The sequence below is a fragment of the Thermobia domestica genome, chromosome 8, assembly GCF_964235325.1.
Source record: "Thermobia domestica chromosome 8, izTheDome1.hap1.1, whole genome shotgun sequence".
Classification (NCBI taxonomy): domain Eukaryota; kingdom Metazoa; phylum Arthropoda; class Insecta; order Zygentoma; family Lepismatidae; genus Thermobia; species Thermobia domestica.
This window is the reverse complement of record NC_137461.1, coordinates 160,718,002-160,733,672: the sequence shown is the minus strand read 5'-3', so window position 1 is coordinate 160,733,672 and position 15,671 is coordinate 160,718,002.

Below are 15,671 nucleotides of genomic sequence, written 5' to 3'. Positions count from 1 at the left end.
CCGGAAAAACGGAAAACGGAAAATGTGATTTCCGGAAACCGTGGAAATGGCCATCCGGCTCTTTTTCCGGAAATGGCCATCCCTAATTCGCATACAGTCACGGTAGAAAACGATTTCTCAAGGAACACATTCCACACTTACTTGACTCGATGTCGTGTTATTCCTATTGCAAAACATGTAAGGACTATATACCATGATGATTCATCAAGTTAGTTCTGAAGTTGTAATCAGTTCTGCACAGTAATGTAACATATCTGTAATATAAATTACACTCACGTGTGTCTTTCTTTGTGTTCTAAGTTTCGAAAACAACAGTGTATTCTTTTTTTACTAATGAGCTACTTTTAACGCCTATATATGCCAAACATACATCACTAAACATTTTACTTGGTCCAGAAACATAGGAGATATACTAGTACATTATCGAGTAGAAATTTTCCTTTGAAAAAGAGAGTCTGCATTTTCTCTTGAGTTTTTTACCTTCGGTTATTCAGCCTGTTCGATAATGAAGTTCTGATATTATATATTTTATTATATTTTTAGGGTCTATGGTCTAAAAGTATCTATATGGTCGTGATCGGGAATATCGAAAAGATTATCAGATGTCCTTGTTTCCCGGGAACAGTTTCGGGATTTTCATATTGTTTTAGTGTATTGTCTTAGTAATAGAAAGGAAAACTTTCTATCGCATCCCTGGTTCCATTGACAAAGATCTGGTAACTTTGTATTATATATTGTAAAAAGTAGGTGAATTTTCGAGATGTTAGGGCTTGAATGGGTTCACATGGCTATTCTACCATTAAGATGTCCACCAAAAACCCATCATTCCATGTAATAGTATTAAGAACAAAGGTTTCCACTTATATTTATTACAGTAATTATGGAAAAAGATCTTACCGTGTTATCAATAATTAGGTCTATATATTTTAATAAAGAAATGTTAAATAATTTTTCATAGCCATTTTGTAGAATACAGAATTTTTTACACGTCGGTTACATGTGAAATAATTTTGAGTTGAAAGTTTGGTTCTGACTGAGTAGATAGCTTAGACTGTTAGATTGTATATTTTTGTGCTTTTCAATTGATTTAAGAGAAAATAAGTTCTCTCAGGAGCAATTGAATTTGTTGTAGTGATCCCAGTGATGCGCTAAAACACATCTTCATCACTGATTGAATCGCGAAGTAAATCGGTAGGCTGTGTTGAAGAGTGAATCGTTCTCAATGGTACCACAATTTTTGCATTACTTGGTTCTACTACTTGTTTAACTTTTCATTTATAACTACAGAAAAGAAACTTGTGAACATGTATGATATTTAGGAAGGCAGTATCATAAGAATAATCTTTGTTCACATGATCATTACTTCGGTTTCCGCACTTAGATGTATTCAGGCATGAAGCCGTACGTTATTGTTTAGATTGTGAGACTGTACCTTTTCAAACATAATTCGCAATGTAGTTGATGTTTCGGACGATTCAGCTTTGCGGAGTCATATGTAGATGTAATCTCCTTTATGTACTAAATGGTCGATAACTTGTTGGTTAGGAGATAGAACTGGAACTAAATATAAGTGTCCCATATTGTTACTATTTCGTTACATGAATGAAGATAAACACTTTCATCTCAAAGTCCGTTTCGTACACTTGGTCTGCTAGTTTTGGTCTACATATTTAATAAAGAGAATTGAGTTTTACTCGTGAATGTTCTTGTTTACGAGGGTAGAATACTTCATTGTCATTGTGCCTTTGACATCAAAACTTCATTTGTTATGAACAATTCTGAGAAATTCTGTAATTGAGATACAGAATTTTTTGCGCCTTAGAAAGAACATACATTTCGAGTGTATATTTCAGACACCTCAATGGAGAACACGATCTAAGTAGCAAATATCACAGGAACAAAAATATTTCACCAGTGTTTACCAAATGTATTCACCGTGAATAAGTTTCTTTCGTTTCGTTTTCTTCAACGGAAATAAAAGTTCGTTTTGCTAAGAATATTTTACGTGAGTATGAAAATTCATTCTCATTTTTCTGTATGGGTAAGTGAAATAAAGCAGCTTGTTTTATGTTCATGTGTCTTTTTACAGGAAGATATTAGTACGAAAGTTTCCCAGTGTTTTGATATAAAGTTACCATTCTAAGGAGTATAGGATATAAAATTTCGAACTCACTAGATACACATAGTACAGGTAGCTAAAAATGGAGTTAATATGCAGATTTTTTAAAACCTTTGGGAGTAGATATCTTTCTGTTTAGAAATGTCTCCCAGACTCCCTTGCATCATTAAGAATTTCATAATCCGTTTAGCTACCACTATAATTGTGAAGACCCTCTGAAAGTAGTCTAGCTATCACCCAAGTACTCTATTCATAACAGAAGTTCAGCCAGAGGCTCTATATAAACATCTTTGACACCCTACGTCAGACAATACACAAAAAATAACGTAGAGTGGTAAAGATATTTGTACAGAGCCTTTGTCTGAGCTCTATCCTTATGACAGTGTACTAGGCTGAAAGTCAAACTACTTCAGACGGCCTACAAAATTATAATAGTAGTTTTTGTTTTTTGTAAGTGTACTGCCAAGAAACCCAGATGTAATCTGAAAGCTATGAATTCCGTTTCTTCATAATTTATTACTGGTTTAGATTCATCGAAAGACAGTCCAAACTTTTATAAAATAAGTTCATGAGCTTGTGTTTTTTCTAGAAGAATGAGTAATGTAATTAGAAGAATATTTGCTGACTAAATTGTAGATCGTTTATCAGGTACTCAAGCTCTTCCTATAAGAAAGAAAAAATGCTGGCTTTGAGATCTGATTTGTAATGAAGAATTAAACATTGGTGGATGTTTAGGTTCACTTTAAGGAGGAGATAATAATTGTAAAGGTTGGCCGAAAAATGAATGGATCACTCGAAACAAAAAACTACATAGTATGCTTTTTTAAACAAATCTTACGCATTTTCTACAGAATGTAGATATTTTTGCAGCGCCTCAACAGAGTCAAATAATTTTAAGGGGAAAATTCCGTTGTAGACCTAATGACAGGAAATGTGCTTTAGCTCTCCTGAAACGTCTGGCATGGTCTGACATAACACTTTCAATATACGCTAAAAGCAGATATCTATGGGCTTATTTTCTCTTTGTTGCATCTGGTGAATTATACGCAAGTAATTTAGGGTGGCTAAAGACCCTGAGTTTTTCTTTTAATTGTTCATATGTTAGCGTTACTAACTGATTCTTATTATGTAACTGAAATACTAAATCAAGTGTGACGTTCTGTAAATACACTGATAAAATGTCTTTTTTTCTAGTTCTCATGACTGTACAATTGCTAATTTATGAAATAATGTAATAGTCTGTCCGGGTCCTTAGTAATTTTGCCAGAATGCTTGGTTAAATGCGGTATATTGAACGCTAATTTAGATTGGACCCCCTGTGCATTTCCTGAATCAGTCATGCTTTCTGTTTGTTGATAAGTGTTTTTCCCGATCTTGTCTGTGGCATAAATCTCTGCCTGGCAACTGAATTAATATTTATCTTCTAAAATAGTGAAAGGGAATACTAAGACATGTAACTGACAAAAATCTATCTTCTGTTTTCAGTTAATAAAAAGAGCGTCCCGTAGAAAGGAGTCCCTGTCACTCAGATTAATTCCGACGCGTCTACTATGTAAACTTCTGCGGAAAATAGGTTGGTAGAGACAAATGAAGGTACCCGAGACAATCATGTTATTATAAAACTTCACTATGATACAGTATAGTACAATTCTAAAGATGTTCAGAGGCCAATAAAGTAACTTAATTTGGTAGTAGATGATTAAGGATCTCCCAGAGCCCAGTCACAGCTAAGGAATAGGTTCGAGAGAACCTCAGAGCCAGATGTAGCCAAGAGGTTAGTGTATGGCTTTTCTTAGGGCCCAGACGCAGCCAAAATAGTGGTAGGAAATCTCAGGGCCCTTACCGAAAGATTGTGGTAAGGAGCTGTGAGAGCCTATTAAGGTCAATGGTGAAAATCGGATAATTGAAAACTGTTTATTTTGTTAATCAAATAGTCAAGAATAGTCAAGAATAACAAATAGCCAAGATTCTAAAGGTTACTCGTCACGACTCATAGACTAAGTTCATTGATGAAAAATTACCTTTGATACAATTTGACTGGTTGACCAGCATATCTAATAAACTCTTAATTTTTGGCTTGAAACGAGAAACAGAATATGAAACCTGATGAACAATTATTAAAACCGATTAATATAGAACACAGTTTTTACACTTTAGAAAATAAAATGAAATCTTTAAATTTTGCGTCCTACGATTATGCCAGCTGGGCTAAAGGAAGACGGTGATGATGAGGCATGAATGAAATGGGAATGAAGAAAGTGGGAGGAAACGGGAGAACCCCGATAAAACCCACGCACACAGTGTTTATCCACCACAAAGCTCACTTGGCACGAGCTGGGATTTACACCTTAGAGTTTCAATCTGAGGTCATTGGTGGAAAGTTATCTTCGGTGAAATCCGATTGATTTAACCCTACCTCTGATTAACTCTAAATTTTGAACTTGAAACCCGACAAGAAACCTATTGGTACACTGTACATAACAATTTCACACTTTGAACATTAGGATCTGTAGTCATGATTGAATGTCTACGGTCAATAGTGAAAATTATCTTTCAAATATTCAGATTGATTAATAATTGTCTCCAATTTTGAAAATAATTTATTTTAAAACTCTTTGTTCAATTTTTTCACGTACTAATTTTTTCGACCACTGAAATTTTTAGTTTTGTGTAAAAAGTTATTTGCTTAATATTTGAACATTTTTGCTTTAAAATTTTTAGTTTTAAACTTTTTAGTTGTTTTTTTTACTCAATGATTTTTTCGCTCTTGAAAATTTTTAGTTTTGTTTAAAAAGTATTCGTTCACTGATTTTTTTGTTTTAAAATGTTTACACGTAGTTTGAAAATTTTTGTTTAATTTTTTTATGTATTGAATATTTTTTCACACTTCAATTTCGGCATGGTTTGAGTCCAGGGCATTGCTGTATATTGAAGCATACTACAGCTATCCTCAATTTTCCCGGTGTCACTGAAATGTGCCATACAGGGTTATTCGGAAAATACATCGATTATTAAAACTGCTTGATATGCAAGATCAATTTCAAACTTCGAACCTTAGGAACAATTCATATTCTAAGGTCACTACTAGGTATGTACATAGGAATTTATTTCGAGAAATGTTCAAAGCTTTTGGCTGATCCAAATTCAACATGAGGTTAAATTATATGAAAAGTTCTAAAATCACCCCTAAAATTCCATTAAATTTACAAAAATCGGGATTTCCGGGAGCAGACCAACATCTTGTGTATGTCCCTATTTACTACTATGATCTTAGACTATGAGTTCTTTAGTCTATGAATATGGAGAGTACTCTCCCCGAAGACCAAAGGCAATCAGACTTGAACGAACCTACCAGAAGACATTTGTTTTTAATTTCTACAAAGTTTTAAGTGAACTGCATCTTTGCAGGAGCATAAGTTAAACAGAAAGTAACCACCTTAAGGCAAACAAATCCATTTCATAAAGTAACACTACCTTGGAAAGTTTTTCATTTGTGACAGGCTCAGCTCCCAATATTATTCAATTTCGCTGTGGTTCAACTTATTATTGTTTCGGAGCTCCCTCGTGGCTATATGGTTGATGTACGTACCTCAGATGCAAGAGACCTAGATTCGATTTCCATGGGAGCTCATATGATTTAGATCCCATGATATGTCTACTCTCACGTAGGCTCAGGGCTGAAAGGAAGGATAAATTTCCAAATCAATGAATTAATATTATTTCGTTAGGGCTTAAAAATTGTTACTCATTACATGCAGCTAGCTATGTTACTCGTCTTTATAATTAAAGCAACCATTTAATGTCTTCTGTAGTTAAATGGTATATTATTCTGTTTATAAACTATAGGTTACTACAGGGACAACCTCTAACAATTCAATGTTAAACATGATGCATTTGAATACATAAATAAACTTCGTCAATGATGGCATAAAGATAAAAAAAACTACTTTACATGTTTCTCTTACAATCATACTTATGTCTTATCTTACCAACACGGGAAGGTACCACAAGTTGTCTCTCGAACAAAATTTAAGGTGCTGTGGACCAGAAGGATAGGAGCTACGGATCTTCAAAATTTGAATATACAAAAAATATATATATATATATATATATATATATATATATATATATATATATATATATATATATATATATATATATATATATATATATTATGGAAATATGTACGTTTTAAGTACATATCTTGAAAACCATTAAAGATATCAAAACGAAAGGTGCACAATGTAATGAGAACAAAATCCCGTATCGAAAAACCATAAACAATGTTGCCATAGATGAAGCAATGGTGCCAACTCAGCATAAAAGTATTTTGTTTGAAATAGCACCATGTACAAATGTACACAGATTTAAAATGCACTATTATCATTAAACATAACAGTGAAATGTAGTGGTACAGTGTTGTACACTGTTGGAGTTATGTGTGTTGAAAATGTACAATGGAAAAATCTTATATATGGCAACAGAGGGTAATAAAGGAATGCATTAGGAAAAAGTGATTAATGATGAGCAAATGCAAGACCAAGACCAAAATCCAGTCTTGGTCTTGGTCTTGCACTGGAACCCTTGGTCTTGGTCTAGCACACCCAGTCTTGGTCTTGGTCTTGATCTTGCTTGCAAGAGTCTTAAAGGTCTTGCTTTTAAGAAATCTTATACGTAAATTTTACTCTGGATATAAGGGATAATAAATTCTACAATGCGCCAATAGTAACGAAAATGCAATGTATGTTTCTAAATGTAATATAGTTTACCTTCGTTAAGTATGATGATAGTGAACAACATAGGTGATAACATTTATTTTTTTAGTGGGTGCCCACCCTTCACTATTTATAAGATAAATCACAACGTTCGTAATCTTTTTATATTTTTTAATAAATCCAACACTCCACTGGTTCCCAAACTGGGGAGGCTACGCCTGAGACGCATGAAAGAAAATCAAGATGGCACAGGTTATTGAAATACCTAGGTACTATGAATTGCAAAATATTTTTTACACTATAAAGGCGTCAGATTTTTTTTTCAACCACGATTAGCTTATCATTATATTAAACAAACTTTCAATTAAATATTGAGATTTTGTTTTACTGATTCCAATATGTACTCTATGGAGCAGAAACATGGACATTATGCAAAAGCGATGAAAAAATTGCAGGCGTTCGAAACGTGGGCACGAAGAAAAAAAGGAGAGAATTAGCTGTGTTGAACGGAAAACGAATGAGAAGGTGTTAGAAATATTAGCAGAAGAAAAAGAAGAATTTTAGATATTGTTAAAAGAGGAGGTAGAGGAACTGGTAGGATATTGACTGAGGAGGAACTGTATTATGAAGGACGTGCTAGAGGGTATGGTGGAAGGAAAGAAAGGGAGAGAGCGAAGGAGACTGTAGTTGAAGGAAGGTATTAAAACAAAAAATTGCTACGTCAAGACAAAGAGACTAGCTGAGGACTAACGTACATCGAAGCTTCTCAGTTGCAGCAAGTAACCTGCCGATAATGGCAGAGTACTATGATGATGATGACGATGATGATATGTTTAGTAATATTGACCAGAAAAGAGAGAAAAATTAAAATAATAATTATTATAATCAAACCTCTTAATATTTTAGAATAATTTAAGTGAAAACTGAAAACGACTCAACTGTCTATGTCTTTTGTGTAAACTCAATTTATATAAATACTTTTGATCTATATTAAAATACAAAATAACGGCATCAAACTCAAGTTATTTGAAATAACAGTACAAAATCAGTCTCACTTGTGAATATGGATTACTAGCATCAATTCCCACTTCGTTGGGTTAAATTAAAATAATAATAATAATAATATGTTTCGTTAGTCAGTCACTTCTTACTATTACTAAACCGCTCTCTAATATCGGTCATTTTCGATGATTTTTATATTTCTCTCCCCTCCTCTTCTCCAAGTTGCGGAGCTGAATTTGGATTTAAATTACATCAGAAGTGTCACTGTTCATCTCAGAGACCCCGAAAATTGTGGATTCGGTAATAATATCAGTCATTTTCAATAAATTTATATATCTCCACCTCACCCATGTTTCGAGGCATGGTATCGAAAGTGTCACTGTTCATCTCAATGCCCTCGAAAATCATGGATTCGATATTGATAATGGTCATTCTCGATTATATATATATATCCTTCCTCCCCCAAGTTGCGGCGCTAAATTTGCATTTAAATGGGATCGGAAGCATCACTGTTCACCTTAGCGACCCCGAAAACTATGAATTCGACACTAATATTTGGTCATTTTTGATCATTTCTATGTATCTCCCTCTTCCCGAAGTTACGAGGCTGACTTGGGTCGTAAACGATATCAGAAGTGTCAGTATTCAACTCAGCGACCTCGAAAACTATGGATTCGACACTAGTATTCGTCCCTCCGCGAAGCTACGGGACTGAATTTGGATTTAAACAGCACCGGAGGTATCACTGTTTATTTATTTATTTATTTCGGAAAAACAACAGGCAAATGCCTAATTACAGTTTTTCCTTATTGTATGGTAATACACTTTAAAATACACATATAATAACATAATAATATGACCTCAATTCTATCGTAACACAATATAATAAAATAATAATATGAAAGCAAAATATACGTTAAAATACAGATAGCAGGAGATACAGGATACAGCAAATTTATGTAGAATGAAAATTTTGTTTATAACTAAAAATATCTATATCTGGATGTTCTTGTAACATCTTATTATACAATATACACATTTTACTGACAGACGATACATCTAATGCATTAGTTCTTTGCGCTGAGAGGTGGAATATGTCATTATAGGGTCGTTGCTCTATGTGGGACGCGAATTTTGATTTCTGATTACAAATATTCTGAATCTATTGCACCATGAATTATTTTATGTAAGAAAGATAATATGAAATGACTTCTTCTGCTTTCAAGTGATTGTAATGAATATTTGTTTCGAAGATCTTGGTAGTTCTAAAATTTTGAATATATACCTGTTTCTTTATATGACAAAAATCGCACAAATTTATTTGAATGTTTTCGATTTTATTTATATATTTCTTACTATTAGAACCCCATATTATCGCTGCATATTCCACCTTAGACCGTACATAGGCAGTGTATAATGTTTTGACAGCATTAGTATTAGAAAAATCACCTCCTTCGCATCACAAAGCCAAGATTCCTAAAGGCCTCAACAACTACTCTGTTGACATGAATATCGAATGATAGGTTTGACTGCAGAATGATTCCAAGATCAGTAACATAATCCACTCTCTCAATTGGCGTTTGATTAATAGTATACACATTGCGTACATAGTTTATTTTCCTAGTGTATGATACTACTTTACATTTTCTAATATTTAGTAGCGACTTGTTTGATTCACACTATTGGAAAATATCATTAATGTCATTTTGCAAAGAAATTGCGTCGAATTCCGTGGAGATACTGCGATAGATTTTTAGATTGTCAGCAAACAATAGTTTGTGGGAAGATGTTATTACAGGTGGTAAATCGTTAACAAATAGTATAAATAACAGAGGTCCTAAATTCGATCCCTGAGGCACACCAAAGTCCACGACATTTTCCTTAGTTAAAATATTCTTGTATCGAACGCGATGCTTCCGTTGGCAAAGATAGGACACTATAAGTTGTTGAAGATTTTGTAAAAAATTGAACATCACAAGTTTGCTGAGAAGTATATTATGATTAATTACGTCGAGCGCCTTGGAGAAATCTGTATAAATTACATCTACTTGTTCCTTTTTATCAATTTGATTAGCTATTAAATGTGAGAGTTCGGAGAGATTAGTTATAGTTGATCTCTTTGGCATGAAACCATGTTGAAAGGGAGATATTATTGACCGTACACGTGAAAAAATTTTTTCGTGTATAATAATTTCAAATACCTTAGATGGGGCAGATAGTAGGGTTACCGGTCGATAATTTTTTATTTGGTCTGTAGGACAGTCTGTTTTGGGAATGGGACAGACGTCACTAATCTTCCATTTCGTAGGAAATGTAGAAGAAGCTATTGACTTGTTAAAAATAACTTGTAGGGGATGTTTCAGTATTTTTGTTTCAGTTTCAGTGTTACCCTTAATGATATATGGGGTATTTTGTCCGGTCCACAAGATCACCGTGGTTTAAGTTTTTAAATAGCATTCTCCACATCTTCGATTTCTATAAAGTTAATGTTTAATTTATCCAGGATTTCCGAATTATTGTGTTGCTTCATAGGAATAAGATTGTAGCTCGATTTATTGTGTATCACTTGAAAATTTACCATAAACGCGTTTGCAATATCAGTATCGTCACTCAAAGTTTGACCATCATAATGAAAGACATTACTTCCCGAATTACTCTTTTTATTCCTAACATACGTCCAGAAAGTCTTAGGATTATTTATAATGTTGGCCTCATAGTTGTTTAAATATATATTGTATGCATTAGAAATTTCTTTTTTAGAAAGAGCTCTCAATTCTTTAAATTTATTGTAGTGAAAAAGTGGGTCCCGAGAACCCTGCTTCCATTTCTTATGGTCATATGATTTGGTCTTAATTAATCTAATTATATCACTTAAAAACCAAGTAGGATAATTGAATTTAGCTCTTTTTCTCGGGATGCACCGGTCAAAAATTGAATAGAGTATATTATAGAAAAAATTCACAGAGCCAAACAGTCAAACTATCTGTGATAGGTTCCCAACCTCAGCGATCCCCCTAAACTATAGATTCCTCTCAAATATCAGTCATTTTCTATCATTTTTAAATATGTCTCCCCTCCCCCTCTCCTAAACTATACCATCAAAGTCAAATGATAAAGAGAAACGTCTCAGGCTGAACCTCACCTATGTTAAAAATTTGATCGTGGTTGGTCTTTCGGTTCAAGAGTTATTAAGTTTTATTTATTTTTTAACTCTCCCTCCCCTTCCCTAGTTCTACCGTCAAAGTGATATGATAAGAACCACCCCAAGTCCGAACCTAATCTATGTTGAAAATTTGATTGAGATCGATTGGCTCGTTTAAGAGTGATGAAGTAACAAAGACAATCACTTATATTTTTAATCGTTTTTGCATGTATCTCCCTCCTCCCCCTTCCCTACGTTGCACCGTCAAAGTAAAATGATAAAAATCGTTCCAGGCCTGAACTTCATCTATGTTGAAAATTTGATCGAGATCGTCGGGTGTTCAAGAGTTATTAAGTTTTATATTTATGTAAAAACACAAACTTAGACACATTTATTTTCATTTATATTGATATTTGTATATCTCCCCCTTCTCCTCCTCCCCTCCCCTAGTTCGCCAAAGTGAACTAACAAATAACATTCTAGGCTTGAACCTCATCTATGTTAAAAATTTGATCGAGATATTTCGTTTGGTTGAAGAGCTATTAAGTTTTATTATTTTACAATTTCCCTTCCTCCTTCTTCCCTAAGTTTTACTGTCAAAGTGAAATGATGAAAACTCTCCAAGGCCCAAACCTCATCTATGTTATAGATTTAATTGAGTTTGGTCAGGTGGTTCAAGAGATTAGGAGTCACAAACATAGTTACTTTCAATTTTATAATATAGATTTATTGTTGTGTTATAATGTTATATCGCTCAATTTTCAATGTGCCGTATACCGAAGGAGGCTCAAAGTTATATTGATAAACAATTATTCAACGTCTAAGCATCTGCCTATGAAATAAAACTTTTTGTCACATGCACTAAGTTTTTGTCAATGTCATGAAAATGTTATTTCGAAAACATTTCCAACGGATGCTTGAGTCTCGGAGCCAAGGCCATACCATGTAGTCGGTACCTATAGTGTGAGGAATTACCGATGTTCAATACTACATTTCTCTTTAGTTTTGGAACAACACCGCTAATATGCTTTGAAATGAAATGACGTTCCATGATTATGCGCCAAGGCTAAGGGAGACGGCGATGATGAGATGGAATGACTGAAAAGATGAAATGAAGAAAATGGGAGAAAACGGAAAAACTCCGAGAAAACCCATGCTCACGGTGTTTACCCACCAAAAAAGCTCACATGGCGAAGATGACACCTGTGTGGCTTGAAAACGAGCAATATCTATAGAAAACGCGAACAACCAATTCAGAAAACGAAATAGTGTAGTTATATGCTACAGGAGCAGATCGACTCACACGAATTGCATAAACTATTGAGAACACATTCACTGCAGCGGCATTGCAAGATCAAAACAAACACTGCAAGATCAAGACTGTTGCGCTCATCACTAAAAGTGATGGATCTGCATTACACTTCCGTAGTCCCGGTAAATAAGCCGACAACTCGCGTAAACAAAATGTTACACGCGAGGAAAAAACCCTTGTGTTCTAATTCTGTTAACTGCTTTTCCAGATTATCTTATCCAGATTTAGTAGAGTAATTTCTTGGTTTAGTCTTTCGTGTTAAGTGACATATTCTTTTACATCCTCTCCTACACATCATATGATTATGTTACTGTGCATTGTAATATTACCATATTCGCATTGGAAATATAATTATTTTATAACTACCTCATTTCGCTTTTACTCGGCCTGGATAGCTATGTGGTCTAGAAGCCTAGGCACCCGACTTATTAGCGATCGCGGATTCCAATCCCGCCTCGGACATGGAGGTTTTTGTTGTACTTTTCACCTTGCATTTCATTATCATCTTTCTTCTTTCATAATGGTTCGGATCTTACTTTACGTTGTAGGTTCCTTCCTATATAGCTTCGGTGCTGACACAGGACGTAAAAATGGCATCACTCAATTTCGTTTCATAATTGCATCAATCTTTTGTGACACTGCTGATATTTTGCTTTTTTATAGTACCTATCGGTGTTATTCTGCATTTGAATTAAATTCATAATATAAGACCCAGATTCCTTTATTACCCTTTGCTGACACATATCAGCCTTCTCCATTGTACATTTTCAGCGCACGTAGCTCCAATACTGTGCAACACTGTACCACTACAATTCACTGTTATGTTTAGTGATAATAGTGCATTTTAAATCTGTGCACATTTGTATATGGTGCTATTTCAAACAAAATACTATTATTCTGGGTTGACAACGCTACTTCATCTATGGCAAAACTATTTATGGTTTTCGATGTGGTATTTTGTTGTCAATATATTGTGTACCTTTTGTTTCGATTGCCTTAACGGTTTTCAAGATATTTACTTAAAACATATATTTGCATAATATAATTTTATTGTATATTCAAACTTTGAAGCCCCGCAGGTCCTATCCTTCTGGTCTATAGCGCCTTAAATTTTGCTCATGTTCATTTATCATGATGCACTATCAGATGTGCCATGTGACAACTTGCGGAACCTTTCCTTGTAAGTGTTTCCCTTTTTATTGTGAAGATTGTGGCACAGTACATTGTACTTTACAGGTTGTGCCACAAATTTAACTTCTAAATTTTAGTTACTATCAGCAAATTACTAAATTTCTTAAAGTTTAACGCTTTTCACCCGCATGGGATATATTTAAAGGTGGCAAAAGATCTATACAACTTTTCTCAAGCACATAGAACATACAATCAAAGCTTGTATTATGATTAATTCATTTGAACAAATTCCAACAATAATAGATGGTACAATATGACAAGGTACAATACAGTGTATAAACAGAATCTATTTCCAACAGGGAAATTAAACGGGAGCAGTTTATTAATTTCAAAATATTGGAATTTTTGTTGTAAGAACACTTCTTTAATGGAAGTATAGACTATCAGCAGTATGCTCTTTTTAACAGCGAGAAACGATCTAGATCTCCATCATTGAAGATTAATCGCTGTAAATTTTGTCTTATACAGGCAAGTTGCTTATGAGCTTTAGAAACGTAACAAACACCCAGTTCTTAACTTCATGTGATTATGATATGATACTCTGCGCTCTAAAAGGTATAAGATAAAGGCACCGAAATCAGAAGTAAAAATGTCTGGAGATATAAAGGAAAATGCTAGTTGCAAGTTTATGTATTTTACTGTATAAATTGAATTAAACATCGTACAATACAATTACACACCAAAAAGAAACAAACAAAAGTTATAATCTACAGATTTTTAATAACACAAACTTGCGAAGAGGCCAGAAATTTAACTGGTGTTTGTGTATGCACTTTGCTCACGGATGTTAAAGAATAATGAATGAATAAGATATTGTTATAGTAACATAAGTTATTAATTCCATACAAAGCTTTTCATTTTAATGGTTCATAGACGCGTATACAATACGTGATGAAATGGAATTTTAACCACTTTATGGATATATTTATATTATACTTAATAGCGTCAATACGTTTCTAAGTATTGAAATTAAAAATAAAAAAAGATTTGAAAGTCTACATTGGTGTAATATTATTCGCTTTGCTGACGATGCTAATTAAACCTATTGTTATTCATACACATATCATCACGTACGTTTACGTCTCTCTTACAAATACTCACGAATACACACATTCATTGCTTTCTTCTTTCATGTTTATATAAATTATTTTACTGTTCCGTCAGAATAATATTTAATGCTATTTTCTTTCAAATGAGGTAAATTTGCATATAGTACATAGCCATTTGTCAAACCACAACCTCTTTCATCCAGTCATAAGATATAGAGATTTCAGTGCATAAGAGAATAAAGTCTAATCTTTGTCTTTTTGGACATATTTCACTTCTAAGAACTCCAATTGAAGATTTTTACAAAGCTTAAAAGATTTGTGTTCAGATATTGTAAATAACTTTTAGAAGGCAAAGAAAGTGTAAACACCTGTAATTAAGTATTCCTTGCAAACTATTATTTTCTCTCTTACAACTTTGTTAATGTGACTTCATCCCCTTGTTCTCTGAATCATTCATTTTATTATGTCAGTGAGGAATTAGGGTTCTTGGTACAGAAGAAGAGGTGCCTATTTGGAAGAATAGTGTTATTAAAGTAGTGAGAACGATATGTCCGTGTAACATGCGTTCCTGTCACTACGGCATGGCGCATCCTCAGGTTGCGGATCGAAGAGAAGGCCTCTAGATATAGAGGTTAGCTGCGAATATATTGAATAAGCAGTCGCGGACGGACGGCAAGGAGTGGTCCTCCAGCTTGGGGGTTTGGGTAAGGCTAACAACCTCGAACAAGGACTGATAACTTGGCACGACTTTAGCAAAAGAAAATGAACATGAGATTTGGAACATGGAATATTAGAAGTCTTTATAGGGCAGGCGCGTTAAAATCCGTAACGAGTGTTAGAGAAATACAGGATGGATCTAGTAGGAGTTCAGGAAGTTAGGTGGGAAGGAAATGGAACTGTGAATTCCGGAAATTTTACTCTCTCTTACGGGGAAGGAAATAAAAATCACCAGTTAGGAACAGGGTTTTTCGTTCACAAACAAATAATATCAACAGTTAAGCGGGTTGAATTTGTTACTGACAGACTTTCTTTTATTACTCTTAAGGGTCGGTGGTATGATATTATTGTTTTAAATGTACATGCCCAAAAGAAGATAAGGATGACTATGTAAAAGACAGTTTTTACGAAGAAGTGGAACGGA